This window comes from Paroedura picta, chromosome 6, assembly GCF_049243985.1.
Source record: "Paroedura picta isolate Pp20150507F chromosome 6, Ppicta_v3.0, whole genome shotgun sequence".
Lineage (NCBI taxonomy): Eukaryota > Metazoa > Chordata > Lepidosauria > Squamata > Gekkonidae > Paroedura > Paroedura picta.
The window spans coordinates 57,223,453-57,250,402 of NC_135374.1; the positions used below are offsets into that span (position 1 = coordinate 57,223,453).

Genomic DNA, 26,950 nt, shown 5'->3' on the forward strand with positions numbered 1-26,950 from the left:
AGGGTCAGGAGCTTCTGCACCTGGCTGACCTGAGCAGATACGCAAATCTGCTCGCCAGTCACCCCAGGAACCGGGAACGGCATCCTGAGGGTCCTACAGATCCGTGGGGAGGTAGGGGGACCGAGCTCCCCGGATCAACAGCGGCCTGTGCTCAAGGTCACGATGGCGCCCTTGTCGCAAACAATTTTACAAGCTTGAAACGACCAGCTGACCTTACATTCTTCCCAGACCATCTTTTACCAGATTGACAGGAGCGCTGACAGAAGCTGAAGTCTGCAACAGTAAGGATTGAAAGCTTTCTGGCTTTTCCCTTTCTTTTCCCACAAGCTCTTCCCCCCCCCCCTCCTCAACCAATTTACAAGTGAATTCCCTCTTTCGTCGAGTGAGAGACTCCCAGCTAATTATACTCACTAACCAAACAAAGAGATAGCTTTGAAGTTTTGTTGGAAAAAGTTCAGTGGGGGTAGCTGACTTGATACGGAGATCGACAAACTGATAACTTGGGATCGCCCGTGCTCCCACGAGAACACACGAGACTTTCTGTTTATAATTTGTGACTGCCTGGAACTATGGAGAAATTAACTAAGGCACAGCTTTTCCATTTGTTATGCGAAGGGAACTCAAAGATACTGAAAGCAGTCAATAAGCTGGAAAAGGAAATCCGTGGGATTAAGGGGGAGCTTTTGGACGGAGCCGACGGTCTGGAGAGAGCAGCTGATATAGCTCAGCCAATAATAAATCAAACGAAAATTCAATGTTTGGAAGTTAATCAACAGGATGGGGAGAGAGCTAGGGATGTAAAAACCCAAAGTACCTTTGAAGAACCTGGGAAAACAGATTCAAGGAAGGAAAGCACCAAAAACCTGGAAGTCTATTCAGAGCAGGAAGTGATTTGGATCAGCAAAATAAAAAGCGTCTATTCAAAAGTGACAGCAACCAGGAAGTTATCAGGAGATATTCCTGCGCGACCAGAGGAAGAGATCCAGATTGATAAAGTATACAGAGCCTACTCAAAGGCAACTGCAAGCAAGAATCAAGTAAGAGACTTCTTTGGCCCTGACAGAAGGACAATCAGAAACACTCTACTATGGAAAAAAACACAATTTCATTTTCTGCGACCACCTGAAGGATGAGTTGAACAATGGAGTATTCTCCTGGCTTCCGGTGGGAAAGACAGCAGCAGTAACATTTAGGACAGGACCAATATATGAAGGGAACTGACTTTATATCATCTAAGACAATAATAGAATATATCCTTATAATAGATTATACTCTCATATGTATCAACAACTACTCTGCTAAGAAAGATGGTAATAACTCCTAGATCAGGATCAATATGTGATGGGAATTGAATATGTATGTTAATATGTATGCTAAAAGAGGATGACAAGCCATACTTCATAGGTATTAACAAGACGGCAGTAGTAACTCTTAGGTCAGGGCCAATTTATGAAGGGGATTGACCTTATATCATTTAAGATAATAACAGAATATATTCTTATAACAGATCATATTCTCATATGTATTAACAATCACTTGGCTAAGAAAAATGGTAAAAATTTCTAGATTAGGAATAATATGTGATGGGAACTGAATATGTATGTTAAAAGAGATGGCAAACCATATCAGCTGGTCGCTTTTTTTTTCTCAACTTTTCTGTAAATGCTTTATATAATAATAAATAATAAAATTATAAGACCATATGTGGTCTGGGCCCTGAGTACCTGAGAAACCGCCTCTCTATCTATGCCTCCCAGAGAGCACAATACTCCACTAACATCAACAAGCTGGTAATCCCTGGCACCAGGGAAGCTCGTCTGACTTCAATCAGAGCCAGGGGATTCTCTGTTCTGGCTCCCACCTGTAGGAATGAACTTTCAAATGACACTAGGACACTGCCCAAGATAAAACAATCCCACCGGGCCTGGAAAATGGAGCTCTTCCACCAGGCTTTCTGTTGAGACAAGTGAACCAACAACCAACCAGAGCCCAGAGGCCCCTCCCACCATCAACTGCACCCACAGAAGAACAGTGCAGTAAAAATATAATGTTCCATTGTTGGGTGTTAAATTGTAAACTATTCTTATTTTGGTACAAATTCCTATTGTTAAAAATGTCATATATTCAGATCAGGATGTTTATTATATTGTACTGTATTACAAAAGTTTCAGTGTAAACTGCCTTGAGCCACAAGGGAGGGCGGTATATAAATATAATAAAACTAGGGAAATAGCCTGTTGCATCCAGGAATGGAACGGGCACTAGCGGAGGACCCTGACAGAGGACCGGGCTACAGCCCTACCTGGAGTCATGGCTGGAGGCTTGGGCTAGGCAGGCGGAGGCGAGCTGGCGCAGTCCTCTAGCCCTAGTTGTTAGAGTCATAGATAAAGCAGATTAACCATCACCTCTTTTCAATCATATCAGATTAAAGGAAATTTACTAGTTTAGAATGAAACATACAATCCCCCAGTAAAGCTCATAGAATGAATGAAAGCATTTTATAGGTGTCAGAGTTTAAGTGGCAACCTCACTCTACCTTCGGCCCATAGACGCTCAGTAGTGTGGTTTCAACAGTGTCTGCTTTGTAAACCAAACAGGCGATATTATAGTTTAATATACAGGTGGAAACTAAAATACAACAGTTCCTTGTCATTTCAGAGTATCTTTATTTATATTAATGTACATATAACTTCCAAGAAACCCATCTACCACACAAGCCAACTGTTATATTTTTCTCCTACACAGAACTTCCTTCACCTAAAAAGGATATTTTAGACATTTCCTGTTTCCTAAACTGGATGGCAACATAAAATGTTTCCAGATCTGTAAAACGCACTTAATGAAAAGATTTTTTAATGACACTTTTGCAAGAGACCAGAACTTTGTTCAATGAAATAGTTAAGAGAAACGAGGTCTAAAACCTGAATATACACAACTTAGTGTCGGGGGATTCAAGTAGTTTCAATACCAGGACAAGAGAATGCTGAGTTAATTATTTCTGAAGTGACTTCTCAACATAACCATAATAAGTAAGGAATATTCAAAGAAATAATTAAGATAGTGTTCAAATGATGCAGACTTCAGGAGTGTTACAATTCCATGTGATGTCTGCTATTTGGGGAGGGAGATAATTGCAATATTCTACTTCTATACTGACTAGCTTACAAAATAGTGATCTAAGATAAAAGCTTAGGCACCTGCAAAAAAAGAAATCTTGTATAAGCATCATATTACAGACATTACCACCACAACTGCCATTAAAATAAATATTTTTACAACACACTTCAGAATCCACCACTTCATAACTGTTGGGTAACTCAAGTTATTCATAGATTCCCGTTCTTACTGGTTGCAATGTACACACACACAGGAACCCAAGAACTGTATTTGATGGCTTTGTATTTAAAAAACTGTATTCGTATATACATCACAAATCAAAAACAATTACTATACAAACAACCTGCCACTATCAGCTCCTTGTGCTAAAAATAATGATCACCTAGCAATATACTTTGATAAATTACTTTACAAATGTATATAGATCAGATATACATCCAAATACTTTGAAAGAACAAGGGAATATATAATAGAGAAAGAAAAGGGGCGAATGTGGTGGTGAAATAATATAATAAGGAAAAAAGGTTAAACAGCTGTCTGGGAATATACATACACCATTAAGATCTCTCTTCTTGATGACAAGAGCCTCTTGTGGCGCAGGGTGGTAAGGCAGCAGAAATGCTGTCTGAAGCTGTCTGCCCGTGAGGCTGGGAGTTCAATCCCAGCAGCCGGCTCAAGGTTGACTCAGGCTTCCATCCTTCCGAGATCTGCAAAATGAGTACCCAGCTTGCTGGGGGGTAAACGGTAATGACTGGGGAAGGCACTAGCAAACCACCCCGTATTGAGTCTGCCATGAAAACGCTAGAGGGCGTCACCTCAAGGGTCAGACATGACTCGGTGCTTGCACAGGGGATACCTTTACCTTAACCTTTTTCTTGATGACAATGTAGAAACAAGAAAGTTTGAAAAGACCGGATCTGCTACTATTGGCTTCTTCACCAAAAAGTTTTGATATACCGTATAAGACGACTGGGAGTATAAGACGACCCCCCCAACATTTCCACTCAAAATATAGAGTTTGTTACATTACATTACAGTACTATGGGCCACTATGGGCAGCTATGTCTATCCCAACTGAAGTGCACCCGGCGTAAAGGACAACCCCCCCCCACTTTGAGGCATGTTTTTCAGGGGGGGGAAGTAGTCTTATACGCCAGCAAATTCTTTCTTCAATAATCTCTAGTGAGTTTAAGCCAGGGGTAGTCAAAGTGCGGCCCTCCAGATGTCTATGGACTACAAATGCTGGCAGGGGCTTATGGGAATTGTAGTCCATGGACATCTGGAGGGCTGCAGTTTGACTACCCCTGGTTTAAGCTATAATTTACTGACCAGAGCAATTTTAGATTCAGTCACTAAAACAGTCCTATTATTCCCACTACCAATGATATTATTTTTGCTGATGCAGTATCTCAAGGCAGTACAGCCAGGTTGGTGTAATGATTAGGAGCGTAGACTTTTAATCTGGCGAGCTGCGTTTAATTCTGCGCTTCCCCACATGTTGCCAGCTGCGTGACCTTGGGCTAATCAAGTTGTTCTGATCAAGCAGTAATATCAGGGCTCTCTCAGCCTCACCTACCTCACAGGGTGTCTGTTGTGGGGAAAGGAAAGGGAAAGTGACTGTAAGCTGCTTTGAGACTCCTTCTGGTAGAGAAAAGCGGCATATAAGAATCAACTCTTCTTCAAATGTGGAAACCTTTTCAGTGGACTAGAATATAAACAATTATAGCATGTTTGAGAACCAGTTTTAGAGTACTTCCCAAGATAGACATGGGCTTTGATTAGTCTTATCTCCAGATGACTCTTGCTTTTGAGACACAATACATGCTCATTCAAAATGCAATTAAATATGAACTTGGTTAGCAATTGCAATGCTAACCAAGTTTAGCTAAAAACATTATTCTCAGGACATGTTTTTATATTATTTCTAGAGGCAAAGCTCGTTACACACAGGAACACAACAAGCACTAGGAAGCAACCCTGCATTGTGTCCTTCCTGGGTGCTGGCCCTCTTCCCCCTGCTCCTTGCTCCAACTTGAAATCCAGTATGATGAAGTGGTTAAAGAGAAGCAAACTCAAATCTCAGGGGCCAGATATGATCCCCCATTCCTCCTCCATATGCAAGAAACTGGGTTGCCAAACCCAAGGAAGAGCCTGGAGAATTTCAGGAATAACTGACCTCCAGGCACCAGTTCCTTTGGAGAAAACACCTGGAAGGAAGGAAAGAAAAAGAAAGGGAGGGTGATGGTGGAAGGAACACTCTCCTGTGCCACCCCCAACAAGGCAGGCATGCAAAAGAGCGCTTAGAGGCTGCCTTGGACCCTAAGGGGCAGCGGGAAGCATATTCTCCATGTTCTGTGCCCCCCTTATTTATTATTTATTATTAGCAAGTAATGTATATTGGGTGATCTTAGTGGATTGCCAACTGCCTGGAGAGGGGAGGGGAGAAATCCGTTTAATAGAGGGCATAATTATTATTTATCAAGATGCAGCTGCCCATTCCCATGAATTAAGCCTCTATTAAAGGAACAAAGTGTTTTTCCCCTCCAGGCCTATTGGCAACCTTACACAACATATTTTTTTCTTAGACTGTTGCCCCACGTTTATAATGACCTATATTCAAGGCTTGGATGGATTTGGAGCCAAATATCTTGGAGCCAGAAAAGTATGAAATAGCACTGTACCATGGCCTCAAACATATACCAACATGTGACAGAAAGTCCCGCCCCCGCCCCCAAAAAACTTCAGAAAAGAGAATGTTTGCTTGTTGTCATGTTCCTCAGATAAATTAATCACAAAAGCAAAGAGCACCAAAGCTCACAAGAACTCTTCCCTCTAAAAGCCAACAAATACAATTGTGATTAATTAATATTAAACAAAACAGTCTTTGCTGTGCAAAGATTTGCGCAGGGGCTTGATTCCTCTTCATTTCATATAGATATGGATTACCTGCCAGTCGATGAGCATAGCCCGGTCAAATACAGGTGTGTGTACTTCATCTACAAGTAGCATTTCTTCTATATACCCTTGACCCACTGCCCTGCTTTTTTCTTCAATGTTCTTAAAAGGACTATAGTTATTTTATGAATATAATAATGGAACGCATTTGTTTTGTATTCATTTCTATGTATACTTTTATTCCTTTACACAAATTTAATTGCTATTTCTTATCATTGTGTAGCTGTTATTCAATATCCTGTTACAATGAAAAAATGGTCAGTAAACTTGTAACCCAAAAGAAACCTATTAACATTTAAAAATCAGTGTGGTCCGAAGGCTCCTTAGCGAGGCGGCTGAGTGGGGCCTTAAGCACCCCCCCCTGTCCCTCCCCCTCCGTCCTTTCAGAGTTATTAATCTTACATACAAAATGGCTATAGAAAACAGGCAGTTTGGAGAAGCAAAACCCACACTAACTTTTTTCCAAAACTGATGGTTGTTCTAGGTATTTAGCAGGGTAATATTGAAGTAAAAGTACCGAATCATATGAGCAGATGGGCACCTATTATATTGATCATAAAATGTCTTAAAACACTGACTTGCTAAAATGCCTTTATTCAGTTATTCAGTGCTCCCTCAGAGGGTTGGAGTCTCTTTTGCTGGAAATTTTTTAAGAGGAGTCTGGGTGAGCACCTATCAGTAGTGTGTGATTTTTAAGTCCCTGAGAAGATAGGGGGCTGGACTGGATGGCCCTCTATAGTCCTATTACAGCTCTGTATGATTCTGATTCAGTCAGAAGCAACAACAAGCCTCAACCACTGCTTTAAGAGGAAGGAACTATTACAATGTTTTTATACGCCATTAAAGGTTTTTTTGAATTTGAAGGATACATTCATGTCCCATCACATAGAGCAACCCTACAAAAAAGGTATAATAGAGTCTTAAAACTTGCATTTATCTTATATCCAAGAATATGGTTCCACCAAAGTATAAAAAGATCTCCAAAAGATTCTTGGAAAAATCCCTAAGCTTAATATACATTTCATGAAAACCCCGTTTTTGATCATTAAGCATTAAGTTCATTAGCAGTTTAAAAGAATATTTCATTCAGAAATAAAAAATGCAGGCACTTCCACTTGAATATAGATATCCCAGCACTTTAATTGAAAACACATCCATCCCACTTGAACAAAGTCAATTAATACTAATTGCATACGTTACTTTGAGGTGCCTTCTCATCACATCAGCAATTCTCAATAATGCATTTATATAAGAGAGTGCTTGTATCTAACCTCAGTGTTCATTTAGCCACTGTCAATTATACTTTTTTTTTTAAAGCTTCCATTTGTGATAAGGCAAGTCTTGTCATATCTGTACTAGCAGGGGCAGAAACAAGTGTGAAGTCTTATGGATAATGTTAAGTAAGGTAAGGAATTATGAATAGACAAAGTGAACTTTATTACTAAAATATGTTATGATTAATAAATAGAACACAATACCCCCCCAAAAGAAATCACAAATTCACGTAAGAATTTGTAAACAGTCTTCCAACTAAAACCACTTCTTAAATGCCATATTATTTTATTACTATATATATATATAATATTTGAATGCTCTTTTGCTTCAGAGACAGGTAGTTTAATACAAAGTACAGAGTACTAAATATAGAACTAAGTTCCAATCATTTCACTTGAAACATCATCTTTCAACTTGAATCCCACATCTGTAAAAATGGAAATATTAATGAATTGTCTCTGTATTCATGTGAAAGTGAAGATAAAGATTGTGAATAACCTTTTTCCTCTACCCTGTTCAGATTCTCACCAATTAATTCTTTCAAACAACTCACCTCTCTCCAGACATAATTGAAAAAGTAATTAATTAGCTATCAAATTTTTACCACCAAGGAGTATAAGACAGAGAACATTTCTCATGTTATTCCTCACAATTGCCCCCATGAAGTAGATTAAGCAAAGAGACATTGACTGACCGTACTTCGTCCAGTGACCTTCAGGGTTAAATGGTATTAAACTTAGGTCCTTACACTCTGACTGCAGCATAGCATTGGCTCACAGCCTTTCTCTTTAAGATAAGAGAGATTAATCTCTAATGGGCACAGGTGCTTCAGGTAAGAATTAACTATAGTATTAGATTCTACAGAGGACTTCATTTGCAAATGTTGTGTCCAGCAGCCACATACCTATACCTTGACATCTGGCCTCTAGTTGTGCTTCTCAACCGTAACTTTCCAAAGTTTATTAACCTTGCATTTGTCTTTGATCGATTCAAGGCCTACAACTCAACAGTTCCAAAATATCACTTCCATTTATATCCGCATCATTTATCATTTCCTGAGATACCAGTATTCTAATACATTCTGTGTTTCCACCTGTCGTCTTCAAAACAGGCTTGTTGCCTTTTTGTAACCTAACAACTGGAGTCACAGTGATCAAATCCTTACAACTATCTTCTGCATTTTTTCAAGAGGCTTAACATGCCTTTCAAACATGCCTTTGATATAAACCATTGTCTTATTCCTTCTTCGGCAAGATGCATATTCATTATGTTTCCAGAACAATTGTCTTGATTATTACTGTATCTTTATCCTAAAGCTCTATATTTATTTATGTATTATATTTATAGTCCATCTTTCCCAGAGATTCAGGGTGGATTACATCATTAACAACATTAATTAAATTTACAGAAACACAAATTTTAAAATACTTTAAATTTTAATAAAATTTAAAATCAAAAACTAGTTTGCCACTTCCATTATCATGAGAAGAAGAAAAAAAGTGGGGGGGAGTTTAAAAATATGAACACTTAGCTGGGATTTGATTAGGTCAATTTAGACAGGGAGGCCAGTAGATTTTGGGTGACTTCCTTATATTTTCTGATAGGGCTCAGCAAGACCTATCACTTTTCATATTTCAAACACACGTTCCAGTTTCAGAATATACACCCTGTCACTGGCCATGGGAACAAACCTAATTGGATTATGAGAGCATTGGATTATGACTGAGGAGACCCAAATGGGTGATCTTGACCAATTCATTCACTCTCAGACAAACCTGCCATACAGGGATGTTGTGAGGATAAAACAGATGTGGGGAGAGCATCATTAAGCAGGAGGCTGGACTAGATGGTCTCTATATGGCCTCTTCAAATGCTATGATTCTATCCCACTTAAGCAAGATGAATACATATAATAACTATATAAAGAATAACACATTTGAAAGCAGCTGTTCTCCCACATATGAAACATTCTGCACATGCTTAAATGCAACTTCTTTGTTCTTATTGTTTTGTGACATAGAGAGTTGGACTACAGTCTGTGAGAGCCAGGTTAACATCCCCACTCTGCTAGGATGTTTACCAGGTGACCTTGGACCAGTCACGCACTCTCAGTCTAACCTACCTCACAGGGTTCTTCTGAGGATAAAATGAAGAAGACAATAATGGAAGCAACTATAGGAGCCCCTGGGAGAGGAAAACTGGGTTTAATAGAAGTAAATCAATCTATAATCTCAAACTGAACCTCAAGTGAAAAAAAAATTAAATCACACCCAAATCCTACAAATATTAAGAAAACGTTTTTTTTTTGCTTTTTTTTTTAAATCCAGATCTAAAGTTCATTCTTTACCAACCTCATAAAACATTGCTTCCAATGGCTTCCAAAGTTTGAGTAATTTAATTCTTAATGCCATAAAATGCTAAACTATTCCACTGGCTCTCCTGACAGCCAGATGAGATATGCAACTAGTTCCAAGTTCTCCCAACGACAAGGGAACTTTTATGTGGGTGTGGTGGGAGGGAACATGCATATTCTTTCACTTCCTTTTTCTTTTAAAAATACTCTAGTATCCATATTAATATGACTCTTAAATTAAAAGAATGAAAAATAAACCCAGATTAGATAATTTCAGAAACAAAGAATGAGCAAAAGCATATGTTTGAAATGGTGTGAAATGTTTCTCCTTTCCCTACCCATTTTCTGTCATGACAATATTGACCGAGTCTGCAGTAATCACAGAATAAACGACCCTGTTTCCCCGAAAATAAGACATACCACAAAATAAACCGTAGCAGGAATTCTAAGTGTTTGCACATACACCATAGAAGTAAAGCTACAGCTGCCTTTCTAAGCACTGTAGGTCTCTCTTCCCCAGCCACGGGGCTGGAAATCCGCTCTGACTTGGGGGTGTTTCTCTCTCCTCTCTTCAAAGGAGGAGGCAGAAAAGAGGAGACACGCAGCAGATTCCAGCGCGGCAGATTCCACGCAGCAGATTCCAGCGCGCGCCACCGATCCCGGCTTGCTCCCAGCAGCTGGAGCAGGAGAGGCAAGGAGGGCGTTTTTTTTTAACCAGGGACGACCAGCAGCAACATGCTAGCTGGTGCTTGGCAGAAGACTTGGGTGCCTGCAGCCAGCCAGGCATCCTCCCGGGCACCAGCCTGAAGTACACCCGGCACATTTCCACCACCACCCCGCTTTTCTCCCCCCCCTTCCCCTGACATGTACCCACTTCCCTCCCCTGGCCCTTTTGGGGTTGCTTTCCTGGTGGGAGGGGTCGAGCCTGCACCTGCGCACCAGCCAGCACCCACATGCTGGCACAGAACTCTGCACCTGTGGGCAGGCGCCACCTGGTACACCACCAGCATCAGCACTCCGCAGTGCACCTCCACGGTGCTGGTCGCCCCAGTTGCTCTCACCTCCCACGAACACCAGTAAAGCTGCTGCTCCCCAGCATTGACCAGCAACAGTCAGTGGGTCTCTCTCACCCCAAACAAACACCTTTGTTGATGGCATTGACTTTTCTAAAGACAGCCCCTGAAAATAAGCCATAGTGTGTCTTTTTGAGGAAAAATAAATATAAGAGAGTCATATTTTCGGGAAAACACGGTGGATTGTGATATCAAGTATAGCAATAATATTTATAATCTGAACTCTACAAAAGTTGCAATGCCTCCTAACAATCTACTAATAAAAACATATTTCACCCAAAACCATTAATAGTGTTGATGAAGCCTTCAATTTTCAAAGCCAGAAAAAAAAAAACTCACTGGGAACCTAAATTTCTCTGTTACCTGAACCTGAACCGAATTTTAGTTGGAAGATTGTTTTGAAGGGTGGTAAGAGTTCTTATTTGCTCCAGCTGACTGCCAGCACAGTATAGTAATTAAAAGTGTGGGGCTAGAATCTGGAAATCTCAGATTCAAGTCCTCACTTGTGCCACAGAAGCTCGGGGCTGACCTTGAGCCAGTCATACTATCTCAGCCAGGGCACTAAAGGTTATATCCACCATCGGTTATAAGCAGGAACACACAAAGTACATCAAGCTATGCATATCGATGGACTCAGTACAGATACAGTTAAAAGATTTATCATCACATAATTAAGAAAACAGAAGTGGGTTGCATGCTTATGTGAAGTTTTCCCTTTTTAAAAATTGAATTATTCCAATAAGGTATTCTGTCTGTCAAGCTTTCTCTTTTTGTCAGCACCAACCATGGCCCAGCATGAAGACAGTAAGGAGGAGCTAAAATGCAAGCATCTTCATTTCAGGAATCGTCCCCTGGATAGCAGCTGAGTACTCCTTCTGGATAATTTTGCCAAAAACATTGTTGTTAGATGTGAAGTCGTGTCCGACGCATTGCGACTCCATGGACAATGATCCTCCAGATCCTCTACCATTCCTCGAAGTCCATTTAAGTTTGCACCAACTGCTTCAGTGGCTCCTTTCAGCCACCTCATTCTCTGTCGTCCCCTTCTTCTTTTGCCCTCAATCGCTCCCAGCATTAGGCTCTTCTCCAGGGAGTCCTTCCTTCTCATGAGGTGGCCAAAGTATTTGAGTTTCATCTTCAAGATATGGCCTTCTAAGGAGCAGTCCGGGCTGATTTCCTCTAGGACTGACCGGTTTGTTCGCCTTGCAGTCCAAGGGACTCGCAAGAGTCTTCTCCAGCACCAGAGTTCAAAAGCCTCAATTCTTTGACGCTCAGCCTTCCTTATGGTCCAACTTTCACAGCCATACATTGCAACTGGGAAGACCATAGCCTTGACTAAACGCACTTGACTAGACACACATTAAACATTTTCTAACTGGAAAACTACTAAGTTTCTGTCGAACTCCAGAGGTCTGTGGAATACTGTTCGAAAACCATCATGAAGAAGTTCCAGCGCTAACAATGGTTGACATAAACTGGAGCTACTTTTAACAGGGATTTGCGAAGCTTCAACCCCTGGTTGAAGCTAACCATCTGTTACCCCAGTCTGCTTGTAGGAGCTTAGAAAATGCCTTGACTTTATCAAGAATGAAGGGACCATTTCAGGGAGAGAGGGGAAGAGAATCAATTCCCCCCTCAAAGATCAGAGAGCTTTGGCTTTGTGTTGCAACTGATTCCCTGAAATAAGATGCTGACAAACAATAGGCAGGCTCCAATTACCTGATAATGAAGGCCATGAAGATAAAGCTGACTAATTACTTAGACTTCCAAAAACTGCAAGCATACCCACAAAGGTAAAAAGCTGACTTCAGTAACTTCCATGGAAAGTTGGTTTAGGAAATGTTGGTTCATTCGATTGCTGAACGAAATTAAAATGTAGACAGTTATGAGTGAAAAGAAACTACATTCCTCCAAACCCCATTTGTCCAAATACTGATTGATTGCATTTATATACCGACCTCCCTTGCAGCTCAGGGTGGTTTGCAGAGAACATGAACCGTGACAGTACACAATACAATGTAAGTTATAACCGTATAATCAACAATGAGGCATCATCAACAATAGCCTTAACATAAGCAATAGTTCAACATTTGAATAATCACAGGTAACATTAGGACTGCAACCCTGCAGAGTGGCCAAATCTGAAAACGAAAGCAAAACCAAAATAAAATATATAAACAAATTTGAGAGAGAACATTCACTCCAAGGGAAAATGAAAATAATTTCTTAATGTAACCAGTGTAGGAGAGTAACTGACTGCATATAAACCATAGTATCTGGTTTTTAGGGCAGAGTGATGTCAATCAAAGCCATTTAAATAACTGGTTTAATTCAAAAGTCATGACTTAAATCATGTTTCCTGCTACATTATTCCACCCAGAGTCAGAATATTGCCAACTAGTTTTTAGAACAATTCCAATTTACTTTTTTAAAGCAGCGAGTGCTTATCTATGAGGTGCTCTATAAACTACAGTGAAACAAAGCAGACTTGAAAAGATGTTGGTCATGCACCTCACTTGTTTTTTGTACTACAAAGTTAGTGAACAAACATGTAGATAAGGATGATCTAGTAGACATATAATTTGACTTTCAAAAAGTTTTTGACAAGGTACATCAGCAAAAACACCTGAGTAAATTTAGCAGTCATAGGATTATTTTATGGATTAAAAATTGGTTAATCTTATGGATTAAAAACTGGTTACATGACACAGGAAGCAAGGAGTAGGAATAAACACAGTTCTTACAAAGGAGGGGAAAGCAAAGGTTTTCCACAAGGATCAGTATTTGGGTCAGTACTATTTCGTTAACTCATAAATAATCTGGAACAGGGGGTGAATAGTGCAGTGGCCAAATTTCAGATGACAAAAAATTATTCAGGATTGAGAAAAACAGTTATGACTGGGAAGAGCACCAGGAGAAGCTCCACAAATTGGGTGAGTGGGTGACAATGTGGCAAATGAAGTTCAGTACTGGTAAGTGTAAGGTGATGCACACTACAACAAAAAAATCCTACCTTCACACATAGGCTAATAGAGTCTGAATTTGCTGAGAATGAAAGCAGAAGGATTCTGAGGTTCTGGTAAATAGCTTGAGAATAAAACAGCTAATATTATAATGCTCCATACAGATCTATGTTGAGGCTTCATTTGGAATACAGCGCACAGGTCTGGACATCAATTCAAAAAGGATATCACGGAGCTGGACAAAGTATAGAAGAGGTCAACCAAGATGATTGCTTGGGAGTTGGAGCACCTTTCCTATGAAAAAAATGCTGAAAAGTCTGGGACATTTCCTCTTAGAAAAGAGGCAACTAAGGGAAGACATGATAGAGGTTTATAAAATTATGAATGAGGTAGAGACAGTTGACAAAGAGAAGCTTTTCACCCTTTCCCACAATGCTAGGATCATTTCTGCACTGGAAGCTCCACACTGGGCTGTAGGCTGGAGTTTGAGCCAGGGCAGATTGCCCCCACCTTTTCCACACGGGGGAGCATTTGGCCCAGTGCACCTCATCCACCCCATATTTGTGCTCCCACATGGGAGCTGGGGCAGCAAAGTTCCCAGTGTGGAAATGGTCTAGAACTTAAGGATATTCAGTAAAGCTGATGGACAGTAGATTCAGGAGGGACAAAAAGAAATGCTTCTTTACAAAGCAAGGGATTAAAATGTGGAATTTGCTGTCAGAGGACAGAGTGATGGTTATAGTAATGGAAACCTTTAACAAGGAATAAGACAGATTCCATGACGATGCTTTAGGATGCTTAGGGCTGATCCTGCGTAGAGCAGGGGGTTGGACTAGATGGCCTGTATGGCCCCTTCCAACTCTATGATTCTATGATAGGTCTATCTGTGGCTAGGCTAATAGCCATGAGGACTAAAGGGAACCGCCACAGTCAAAGTCAATAAACCTCTGAATGTGAATGCTAGGAGGCAAAATCAGGGGAAGGCCTCAGCCTCTATGCCCTACCTTTGCCCTTCAGAGGTTGGCTACCATGTGAGACAGGATGCTGGACTAGATGGTCTGATCCAGCAGAGTTCTTCTTATGCTCTTACATCTGTTTGGACCTAAGAGGAAATTGCAAAATAAATCAAATTTTTATTTTGCTCCCATTTTACATGTGTAAAGGATGTTAGGTGGGTCATTTACTTCGACTAAGGCTAGGATCCAGATAATCAAGCAACTAGGACCCTAAGCACATGAGACTTATATTTGTTTTCTCAAAGACCAGCCCCACCACCATGCTCCACTGCAAACTGTATTTCTAGTAGTTGTATACAAGTCATTTGGAATATTGCAGGGAATGCTTACCTTCCCCCAGCCCTAAAGGTATGTTTTCCTGCTGGGCAATCTTTTCAAGCCGCATAAGTTTAAACAGTTGGTCATTATATCAGAAGGGAATCATAAAACTAACTCTTTAAACATGAAGCTGAGAAATTCAGCTCTATAAGGTAGGTGGGTGATCCAAAGAGGAAGACAGGAACGTCTTTTCCTCATTTGCCATTTCAGCACTGCAGGACAAGTTGTCCCTGCAGGACAATTTTTTGTATAACTTGGCAAAAGCAGAGGCTTGCCAAACCTAGATTTTTACTCTTAGAAGACAACACAAAGGGTTTTGTTTTTGTTTTGCAGGGAGGGGGTTCTGTGGGGGGGGGGGTTTATTGTTGTGGTTTGTTTGAAACTTGACTTGACTCCAGTACTTGAGAGGGGAACAACTGAAAAACAAGAGCAAGTTGTTTATCACCTCTAGTTCCACATATACTCCCACTTAGCCATGAGGACAACCCCTCCTCCCCAGCGGTCTACAGGGTCTACAGAGGGCTGAATGGAGCAGCCACAAAGTAGCCTGCATTCAGACTGATAGTCAAAGAGAAGAATAAGGACTATACTTATGCAGTCCTGTCCTTTTTTTTTTGGGGGGGGGGTACCTCTTATCAGTAAAATATTTGTGTTTTTCTACATTTCCCAGGGAATACAGACACCCCCTTCCCCTGCGTGCCTAGACTTCTTTTATCACTTCCATTATCTCCAAAGAGGTTTGACCATTCATATAAAATTTATTATGCTTGTTCCCATATTGTAGGTATGGTCTAACATTAATTCCACACTTACATGCTTGCTATGAGGAAACAACCAGTTTTAATGTGCAACAAAGACATTAATCACAAAGCAGGGAGCCACCTGATATGTACGATATGCTGAACCATCACTGATACATCTCCAGTTGTGATGCAAAAACTCAACTAGAAGTATCCCATGTTTCATTTGAAAAACTGGCATTCAGGACTAAGTGTGAGGGACACAGTCAACAGGAAGCTGTGCTGGCTAGACTGACCACTTGGTTATTTTCTCAGAATTTTTACCATGCGTTTTAAATAGGAGCTTTGTTCACAGGTTACAATGAACACACATACAATCCATATACAGTGTACACTTTATTTTTTTTTAATGTGTAGGTTACATTCTCATGTTATATTCAACATAAGCACAGTTGAAAACAGAGATCCCCAAACTTTTTGAGCCTGCAGGAATCTTTGGAATGTTGACACAGTCTGAGAGGCACAGACACACATAGCTGTCACACGATGGCTGCCAGAGGAGGAAGAACCAGCCACAAAATGGATGCTGTAGCTAACCTTCAGTTACACAGTGAACATTTTTATTCTCTGGAGATAGCTTCTGCCAAAGTGACGTTTTTACAAATGTCTACCAGAGCCTGTTCTATAGCAGCTTCCACTTTGTATAATGGATTCCTCAAGGAACTGAAGATTTGAGGTGCTGTAAGATGGATTTGTGAAAACTTTATTTTGCAGCTGCGTGCATTGTCGGGGAGGGGTGTTGTTTTAGTATATTTTGTATGCTTTTAATTTTGGGGATTACAAGCCAATTTGAGCCACAAGGGAAAGGTGGGATATTGATATATTAAGACATAATTATTATAATTTAATCAAATACATTTAAACATGTACATTCAGTTCCTGGCTATGTCACATTGATTTATGATGTTCTGGTGACCCCTTAGGATTCTCTATTATAAAATGACTGACTCCAGGCTCACTAACTGTTCTAACAGCAGCATTTAAGGGGACAATACACAGGGGGACATTTCCTGGCACATGCAGGCTGCCAGGTTTTAATCCTTGGCCTTGAGTGAATCTTTACAAGCAAAATATTACTGGGCTTGTTTGAAGGATTTCCCCAAGAAAACTTTATGAAATAATTCTTGTGCTCAAATACCCTTTGAGTCATCAAGTTACCTGGCTTAATTTCCCATAAAGTTAATGTAGAGGTTGTCAAATATAGTAAAAAAATAATCCTGGGGAGATGGAAATTCAGGATACAGAATACAAATTTCAACAGAGCTTTTTTTTTGCTCATTAGAATACCCACGAGAGATATTCTTTAATATCATTAACTTGATGAGCATTTTATTTTCTTAGAATTTTTCATTAGAGAATAGCATTAATGAATGTAAAATCTTTGTTATATTAAACAATCATGTGGCTGTACACTCAAAGCATGGAGTATGGAGCAGAACCACAGAAGCTAGCTAGCATAGTCTTCGTCTCTGCTGTCAGGTTGATTGACGAATAGGTCATCACCATGTTGCCAGGTCCACAACAGCCTGAACACTCCTCCCAAACCACCCCATAAGAATTTAGAAGCTGACTAGCCCCCAAGACCCTGCTCATTGTCTACACTTTGCATGGGCAAACTATGGATATCATGGGGGAGATGGGGACAGAAGGCTTTACCTTGGAGTATAAAGGCTACCTGAAACAGAGCAAGGGCCAGTCCTGAAGTGATGGGAGTAAGAGAGCTTCAGAAACTTTTATGGAGCAACTCTAAACATTGTTGTACATGACAGGGACCAGAAGGATATTCAAGAGTATACAAGTGTGTGAGTATCCTTAAAACATCCAATATGTTTACGAAAAGTCCATTTTAAAAAATAGGATCTAATTGGACATTTTTAAACTGCATCAGAATATAGCAAAACAATTACTTTTGACATGCTGCAGCTGGACCAGTTAACACAAACCATGTTGTCTTTTACTATTATTATTATTGGAAGATTCTGCATCAATTTATATGTGTACATAGAAATCAATTTACATATCAATTTACATCCTGTTTGAACCATGTGTTGCCCATGACTTATGAATAAATGTTCCCCATGAACAGTTTTCTTCTCTGTCAACTAAAATGAAATTATTTGGTGGGCCAACGTTTTTGTCAGCCATACAGTAGAGTCTGACTCTTGGTGATCTCATGGCACAGTTGTCGATGCAACCCCCAATCCCATACTGCCTCCCACTGCTGTGCAATATTCTGGCTGGTGTCCATCTCGATTACATCCAACCACCGTCCTCTCTGTTGGCTGGTGCCCTTTTCCCACCGATCAATTCTTGCATAAATGCTTTCTACATTGAGTTGGATCGCATTATATGGCCAAAGTAATTGAGCTGGAGTTTCATGATTTTGCCTACCAATGATATGTCAGACTTTATGAGCTGTAGTATTTACTTGTTTGTAACTTTCACTATCCATGTAATCCGCAGAAGCCTTCTCCAACACCAGAGTTCAAATGAATCGATTCATCTCTTCTCCAATTTTTTCATCATCCAACTTTCTCAGCCACAAATGGCTATTGGAACTATGATAGACCTGACTAACCAACATTTGGCAGTCAGGCCTATGTCTTTGCTTTTCCATGTTCGGTTCAAGATCATCATTGCTGAGTGACCCAGATCAATTCGACGTTTTATTTCCATACTGCAATCGCCACTCATATCAATGTGTGATCCAAGAAAAATGAATTCTTGAACGCATTTGATCTCTTCACCATCAATTGTTATCATGACATGCCTGGTTTTTGCAATGGTCATTATTTTTTTCTTTTTAGTGTTTAAGATCAAATTTCTTACTTACTTCATTGGCCTTTATGATCAAACTGTTCTAGGCCTTCCTTAGTTTCTGATAGGAGGATAGTGTCATCAACATTCTATGATTCTATGATTCTAACATACCAAAGATTATTTATATTCATTCCTCCAATCTTAATTCCAATGCTTGATTCTTTAAATTCAATCTCTCTCAACCATTTCAGCATACAAGTTAAATTGGAAGGGGGAAAGAATACAATCTTAGAATCATAGAGTTGGAAGGGGCCATACAGGCCATCTAGTCCAACTCCCTGCTCAACGCAGGATCAGCCTTAAGCATCCTAATGCATCCAAGAAAAGTGCGTATCCAACCTTTGCTTGAAGACTGCCAGTAAGGGGGAGTTCACCACCTCCTTAGGCAGCCTATTCCACTGCTGAACTACTCTGACTTTGAAAAAAAAATTCCTGATATCTAGCCTATATTGTTGTACTTGTAGTTTAAACCCATTACTGCGTGTCCTTTCCTCTGCAGCCAACAGGAACAGCATCCTGCCCTCCTCCAAATGACAACCTTTCAAATACTTAAAGACGGCTATCATGTCCCCTCTCAACCTCCTTTTCTCCAGGCTGAACATTCCCAAGTTTCTCAACCTATCTTCATAGGGCTTGGTCCCTTGGCCGAGATCATCTTTGTCGCTCTCCTCTGTACTCTTTCAATTTTATTTACGTCCTTCTTGAAGTGAGGCCTCCAGAACTGCACACAGTACTCCAGGTGTGGTCTGACCAGTGCCGTATACAATGGGACTATGACATCTCGTGATTTTGATGTGATGCCCCTGTTAATAGAGCCCAAAATGGCATTCGCCTTTTTTACCGCTGCATCACACTGCCTGCTCATGTTTAGTTTACAAGACACAAGTACCCCAAGGTCTCGTTCACACACAGTGTTACCTAGAAGCGTATCCCCCATCCAGTAGGCATGCTTTTCATTTTTCTGACCCAGATGCAGAACTTTACACTTATCTTTACTAAATTGCATCTTGTTCTCATTTGCCCAGTTTTCCATTGTGTTCAGATCTCGTTGAACTCTGTCTCTATCTTCTGGAGTATTTGCTAGTCCTCCCAATTTGGTGTCGTCAGCAAACTTAATGAGTAGTCCTTCCACCCCCTCATCTAGATCATTAATAAATATGTTAAAAAGTACCGGGCCGAGCACCGAGCCCTGAGGTACCCCGCTACTCACCTCCCTCCAGTCTGATGAAACATCATTGACAACAACTCTTTGAGTGCGGTTCTTTAACCAATTCCCTATCCACCTAACTATCTGAAAATCCAGATTGCAGTCCTTCAATTTATCCATCAGAACATCATGGGGAACCTTATCAAAAGCTTTACTAAAATCCAAGTAAATGACATCAACTGAATTTCCACGATCCAGCAAACCTGTCACTTGGTCAAAAAAGGAAACCAGGTTGGTCTGACAGGACCTGTTGGAGACAAATCCATGCTTACTTCCTTGGATCACCAAATTATCCTCCAGATGTTTGCAGATCGCTTCCTTTAATATCTGCTCCATTATCTTACCCACAACAGAGGTCAGACTCACTGGTCTATAGTTTCCCGGGTCATCCTTCCTCCCTTTCTTGAAGATCGGAACAACGTTTGCTCTCTTCCAGTCCTCCAGGACATCTCCAGTCCTTAAAGAGGTCCCGAAGATGATGGACAAGGGTTCTGCAAGTTCTCCAGAAAGTTCTTTGAGCACTCTCGGGTGCATTTCATCCGGCCCAGGGGATTTGAATTAATCCAGTGCAGCTAAGAGCCAGTTTGGTGTAGTGGTTAGGAGTGCGGACTTCTAATCTGGTACGCTGTGTTCGATTCTGCACTCCCCCACATGCAGCCAGCTGGGTGACCTTGGGCTCGTCCACAGCACTGATAAAACTGTTCTGACCAAACAGTGATATCAGGGCTCTCTCAGCCTCACCCACCCCACAGGGTGTCTGTTGTGGGGAGAGGAATGGGAAGGCGCTTTGAGCCTCCTTCAGGTAGGGAAAAGCGGCATATAAGAACCAACTCTTCTTCTCTCCTTCTTCTTCTTCTAAATGCCTCTCAACAACAGGCATACTCCTTTCTCTATTTTGAACCAGTCAGTGTCACCAAATCGTGGAAGTACAATAGTTTGCATAGAGCAACTGCATCAGTTTGATCAAATGCACCAGTACCCCTGAATTTTGCAGGACTTCCCACAATTTGTTGTGATCCACACAATCAAAAGTTTTCTTGTAGTTAATAAAACAGATGTAGACATCCTTCTGATATTCCCGTGACTTTTTGCAAAATCCAGAGCAGATTTGCTATGTGATCACAAGTGCCATGCCCCCATCAAAAGGTGGCCACATAGCTGCCTTTAAACAAAGCACAAGGAAAGGGGAAAAAATCTATTGACCATAACCTTCTCAAAAGAAATCAAAGGTAATCATACTGCTCAACTTCCTATGAACGACAGCTACCAACTCTGTTATCTCCATTCAAATTTAGATACCGTTTAGGTCCATGATTTCAGTGGAAGAAGTAATCATGTTTCACCATAGTAATGGTTATGTGGTCTTCCCTAATCCCTCCTAGGTCTATCTGAGCACAAGCTGGGAATGGCTTCTCATTTACCACCCTGATCAGAATATGTGCATGTTAAAAGGCTTTTATGAGTTATGCATGCTTCTGCTTTAATTTCATTCTATGCTTTAATTTCATTCTATTCTGCACATTCATTTGTTTTTCACTTTGACAAACAGAACAATCTTCAGTAGTTCTCTCTATCTAAGGATCTATACTTAGATCTTAAAGCAGACAGTTGGTTCATGTCTACAGGCTCAAGGAAAAAGCAAAAGCGGCAATGAATCCATCTTTTTTCCTATTTACTTCTGAAAAATTGACTGGAACATATTTGACTAGAATATATATATATCCGTTTTACTGCGTGGATTCTTCCAGTCCATTGAGAGGCTATTTATGGAGATGGGGGTGGGGGGAGAACAGGTTCATGTCTGAATTTTACCTTTAAAAACAAACCTAAGTTTGTAATTCTTATGACTACTAAAATGAGCTTGAATATGTTAAGGTAAATTGCATAAACATGGCTTAATCCTGCATTCTTTTAGCACAGTTACCCAACTTTAATGCATTAAGTACAGCTAAGAACAAGATGCTCCCAGATTGCTCTGGCATACATTTAATCAGCAGTAAAGAAACCCTTTGTCCAATCGTGATTAAGGTTATATCTATTTGTACAATGTCATGGCAAACTGTTCCCAACAAACAAAGACTACAGAGGACAACAGACACTTGAAGCGCAAGTAGTGATTTTCTAGTCCTTGCATCTTTCAGTAGTGCCAGGAGTAGGTGGCAGCACAAAAGAAGGCATGAAGCCAAGTGTGGGATGAGAAGGAGACTGAAAAAGCAGGGAAATGAGAGGAGAGGAGAGCTGCAGAGAGTAGGAGGAATGAAAGCAAGCTGTGGGCAGGGAGGAGGAGTCGACGTGATAAAGCATGAAAAGCCTAGCCTTTTAAACAGGGAAAATGCAACATAGGTCCAAAGAGGGTTCAGGAACAGTTACCATGGAAACCATAACTTTGAAGCCTGCAGCTGAAGTTTAGTTCCTCCGTTATTTATGCTCATCACTATCATCTTGAGGAGTGGGACTCCAACTATGTGCTGCTTGAAGGAACTAGTCGGTGGCAGTATCTGAACAACAGGGCCAAGGTTCTTTTCCTTACTAGAACCAGAAGCGATATCTCTCTTAACCCAAACATAAAGCACATGCAGCAAGGTTACAAAGAAACCCCTCAACATGTTAGAGATAATTCAATAGCTATGCTGAGGTTCAGAACCAGAAGCAGCAAGAAGTCATGCTCTTTTAAGTGCCTCCAAATCCCAAATCCCACTATTATGAAGTCACCCCCAGAAGAACCCCCGCATTTGCTCAACCCCAGCAATACTTGACTTGGCCATATTTGTACCCCCAACCTAAATGTTCCTCTATCTTCACTCTATCAAAACTCAAACATTCCAATAAAAAAAGAAGTCCTCATCTACTGGTCCTGTTGATCCTAAAATATGCATAGAACAGTTCCAAAACCTATAAAAGAAACTTGGCCCTTCCAACATTGCAGCTGTTTTTGTGCCTGGAAAGCCTTTCTGCAAGTTGACTCTGTACCCAAACCTACATACCCTCCTCGCTAATGAAACCTATTTCCTTGTCTTGCCTGTCACAGGACTGCCAACCCTGTAGTTGGCTTTAGATCTCTTTCCACCCTGAGAACCCCCATATCAGATGGCAGAGGAGTAGTTAGGCTAGAAACCAAAGAAAGGCCAAATGTGTGAATCCTGATAACCAGGCAAAAAAAATGATGTTCTTGAGGAAAAAAGGCCACAAAGGTCAAAAACACAGGGGATACAATTCCCACCCTCCATAAAGGTTATCTTTGTATTTATTCACTTTATTTATATCCTGCCTTTCTCACTGGGACTCAAGGAGGATTGCACTGTGGAAGACAATGCAATAGCATAGGATGAGATATTTTAATAAGCAACACAAGAGCACTAGATTTTTTTTTTAATTAGAAGCCGTGCAAAAATAGTATTGGGCATGATGTTAAACAATACAGAAAACAATTGTAAACCACCAGGAACCTTCTGGGGCGGGAGTGGCAGTCAACAAATACAATTATTATAAATATAAAGTTACAAAAGTAGAAAGAAGTACTGTACAAACTGGATAGCATATACCATACATTGTGGTTTGTTAGCTCTTCGCTTTGGGAGTCTTGGAGTCAACTGTCTCTCTACTCCTCATTCCAACCTAGCATCTCCATACTGAACAGGAATGCATAAGAGCCACAGACCCATGGAATGGCTGGATAACACCTTTACTTACCTACCTTGCAAAATGTGCAACAGCATTCTAAGCTACTTCCTGGTCCTTGAACAAACTATATTTCTCATGAACAAACTGCAGTCTAGGCCAGAAAAGCAGCTTACCACAAGATGACCTTTATCTTTGCCACAGAATTATTTGAGAGGGAGATATGATAGATTTGCAGAATACACTACTTCAATCCAATGCACACTTATTCTGAAGCAAATACCACTTAAATCAATGGGACTCACTTTTGAGTAAAGAAGCATATGATCAGTCTGTATACATTGTCTCTAGGAACTCATTTATGCATGATAGATAAAAAAAATCCTAGGAGACTTTATTATTAAAAAACAAAACACACTGCCAGCCATATCTTGCAGTACACAGAACTAAAACTATCTGGTTCTTTTACAAACTAGTAATATTTTTATGTAGCATTATCTTAAGTTGGTATAGGAAGGGGAAAAAACTGGACAAGAGGTTCAGAGCATGAAATTTAGCAGCCCCCCAAGTCTGTAATAAGTATCACGTATTGCTCTGGAAACTAAGACTCAATTCACCCTCATCTGCCAATCCCTCACTCCTTAATGGAACTTTCTGCACAAGAAACATGCACAGGATTGTGCTGCAAAGTTATTATAGCAGAACCTCACTGTTGTCATGCACCACACACTCATCCTGATCTGCCTTCTGTCTGCTGCCCTTGGGAGTTTCCACAGCCAACCCCAGAGGCTGTTTCAAGCCTGCACTTGAAGTTGTGTGCAAAGGAAACTCCTTATATTCTTCTTCCTCCAGCCACCTGGTTTAGTGCCCCTCTGCACAAAGTATTGCATATTAACTATTTAACCCCTAGCAGGCATTTAACTCCCATTTACTAAAAGAACTAAATGGAGATGGCACTCCTCATCGGATATTGCATTCCCCCACATCTCAAGAATATAGGTTAACAGAGCAGCATTCTCCCTCCAGACAGGAGGAGGTATCTGTCAAAGTAGTCTACATCCAAAGTGTATGTGTATACATGTAAAATATGTCTACAAGAATGATAGCTTCCTCAGGAGAGAATCATCCTCTTTTAGAGGAGAGGGAACACATTGAGACACTTGCTTTTTATACTGCCCCCTTCAACAAAGTACCCAATGTACAGGGAGCAGTCCTCTCTATTTTATTTAACATCTTAATGTGCCCTCTTGCTCACCTTGTACGGAGATTTGGGCTGGGTTGCCACCAATATGCAGATGACACTCAGTTCTCCCTCCTGATGGATGACCACCCTGTTCCCCCACTCCACCCAGAAACCTTGGCCAGATGCCTGGAAGCAGAGATGAAATGGCTCAAGCAGAGTTGTCTGAAGCTCAACCCTTCAAATTCAGAGGTCCTATTTTATTTATTTATTTATTTATTTATTATATTTATATACCGCCCTTCCTGGAGGCTCAGGGTGGTTTACATAACATAAGAACAATACATAAAACAGTCTATAACATGTGAATAACTGTACAATAATAATAACTAATAGTTGTAACCATATAACAATATAAACAATGCAACAGTGCAAACAGGTCCAGAGTATACTGGTGGAGTTCTGAGAGGGAGTGGGATGGGGGGAAACAGAGGCCCTTCAGTCGCTGTAGGTTATGTCTGGTCTCAACCAAATGCCTGGTGGAAGAGCTCCTTTTTGCAGGCCCTGCGGAACTGTTTAAGCTCCGTCAGGGTCCTGATCTCCTCCGGGAGCTCGTTCCACCACGTGGGGGCCAGAATGGACCGGATGTGGGACGTCCACGGTGTTGCAGTGAAGATCCTGGCTGCTGCATTTTGAACCAACTGTATGGCTGGGTAAGGGACCAAGCAAGGAAGCGGGCCTACCCAACCTGGACAGAGTGCATCAAGCAGTAGCCCACTCCGCCAGAAACCTGGGTGTGATCCTCGATGCCTCCCTCTCTATGGAGGAACAGGTCACAAGAGTAGCACAGCAGGCCTTCTACCACCTATGCCAAGCCAAGCTACTAGCACCCTATTTGGCACCAGAACACAACTTTCCAGTTATCTATGTGACAGTCACCTATAGACTGGACTTCTGCAACTTGCTGTATGGGAGGCCTACCCTTATCCTCGACCTGGAAATGGCAATTGGTTCAGAATGCAGCGGCCAGGATTCTCACTAATACACCATGGAGATCTCACATCTAACCTATACTTCGACAACACAATTGGCTCCCAATTGAATTCCAGATCAGGCTTAAGGTTTTGGTTCTTACTTGCAAGGGCATACGCGGTCTGGGACCGGTGTACCTGCGAGATCATCTCTCCACCTATCCGCCCAAAAGAGCATTACGCTCCACCACCGCCAACTGGCTGGTGATCCCTGGCCCCAAAAAAGCACGTCAGTTCTCAATGAGGGACAGAGCTTTTTTTATCCTGCTACCCCCACTTGGTGGAACAAGCTCCCTGAAGGGATCAGGGCCCTGCCTGCACACCCACAATTTTGCAGGGCCTGCAAAAAGGAGCTCCTCCACCAGGCATTTGCCTGAGACTGACCAAACCAATAACATCCACAGATCCCCTCAGACATCCCCTCCATTGCCTGAACCAGTCTGACCTCTCTGGGGGGCCTTAGATAAGTTACTGTTCCTGTTATATTGTTGTTTAAGATCACTCTGTTATTCAGAACCACTGTTAAATTACCGTTGTTGTATTTGACCATGTTACATCATGTTGTATTTGACCATGTACATGTTGTATTTGACCATGTTCAATCATCAGAAAGGCCAAAGCTGAGATCAATCATCAGAAAGGCCAAAGCTGAGAGTGAGCTAAGATTGGCCAGGGAAGCCCATTGTAACAAGAAAAGATTTTTCAGTTATGTGAGGAGCAAACGTAAAGTAAAGGAGGCAATAGGCCCACTGTTGGGTGCGGATGGACAAACTCTAACGAAAGATGCAGAGAAAGCAGAAAGGCTTAGTGCCTATTTTACATCTGTTTTTTCCCACAGGTCAAAGTGTTTAGGCACATCTAGAGATGGCTGTAGCCAAAGGATAGTGTCTGGGTGGCAGGTTAACATGGATAGAGAGGTTGTCGAGAGGCATTTAGCTGCACTGGATGAGTTCAAGTCCAGATGAAATGCACCCGAGAGTACTCAAAGAACTTTCCAGAGAACTTGCACAGCCCTTGTCCATCATCTTCGGAACCTCTTTAAGGACTGGAGATGTCCCGGAGGACTGGAAAAGAGCAAACGTTATTCCGATCTTCAAAAAAGGGAGGAAGGATGACCCGGGAAACTACAGACCAGTGAGTCTGACCTCTGTTGTGGGGAAGATAATGGAGCAGATATTAAAGGGAGCGATCTGCAAACATCTGGAGGACAATTTGGTGATCCAA

The 26,950-nt window shown here is 41.2% G+C and overlaps 1 protein-coding gene across 13 annotated transcripts in view; it reads right to left on the reverse strand.

Moving 5' to 3' along the window:
- The window catches only part of TIAM1 (TIAM Rac1 associated GEF 1), a 243,876-nt gene that overhangs the window by 208,940 nt on the left and 7,986 nt on the right, over nt 1–26,950 (reverse strand). For 2 of the 13 annotated variants that reach the window (XM_077342516.1, XM_077342523.1), the window contains exon 2: nt 14,741–14,838. The exons of the other annotated variants lie outside the window; for them this stretch is intronic. The gene's annotated coding sequence lies outside the window, so the exon portion shown is untranslated. The remainder of the gene's footprint in view (nt 1–14,740; nt 14,839–26,950) is intronic. 13 annotated transcript variants of the gene reach the window in all.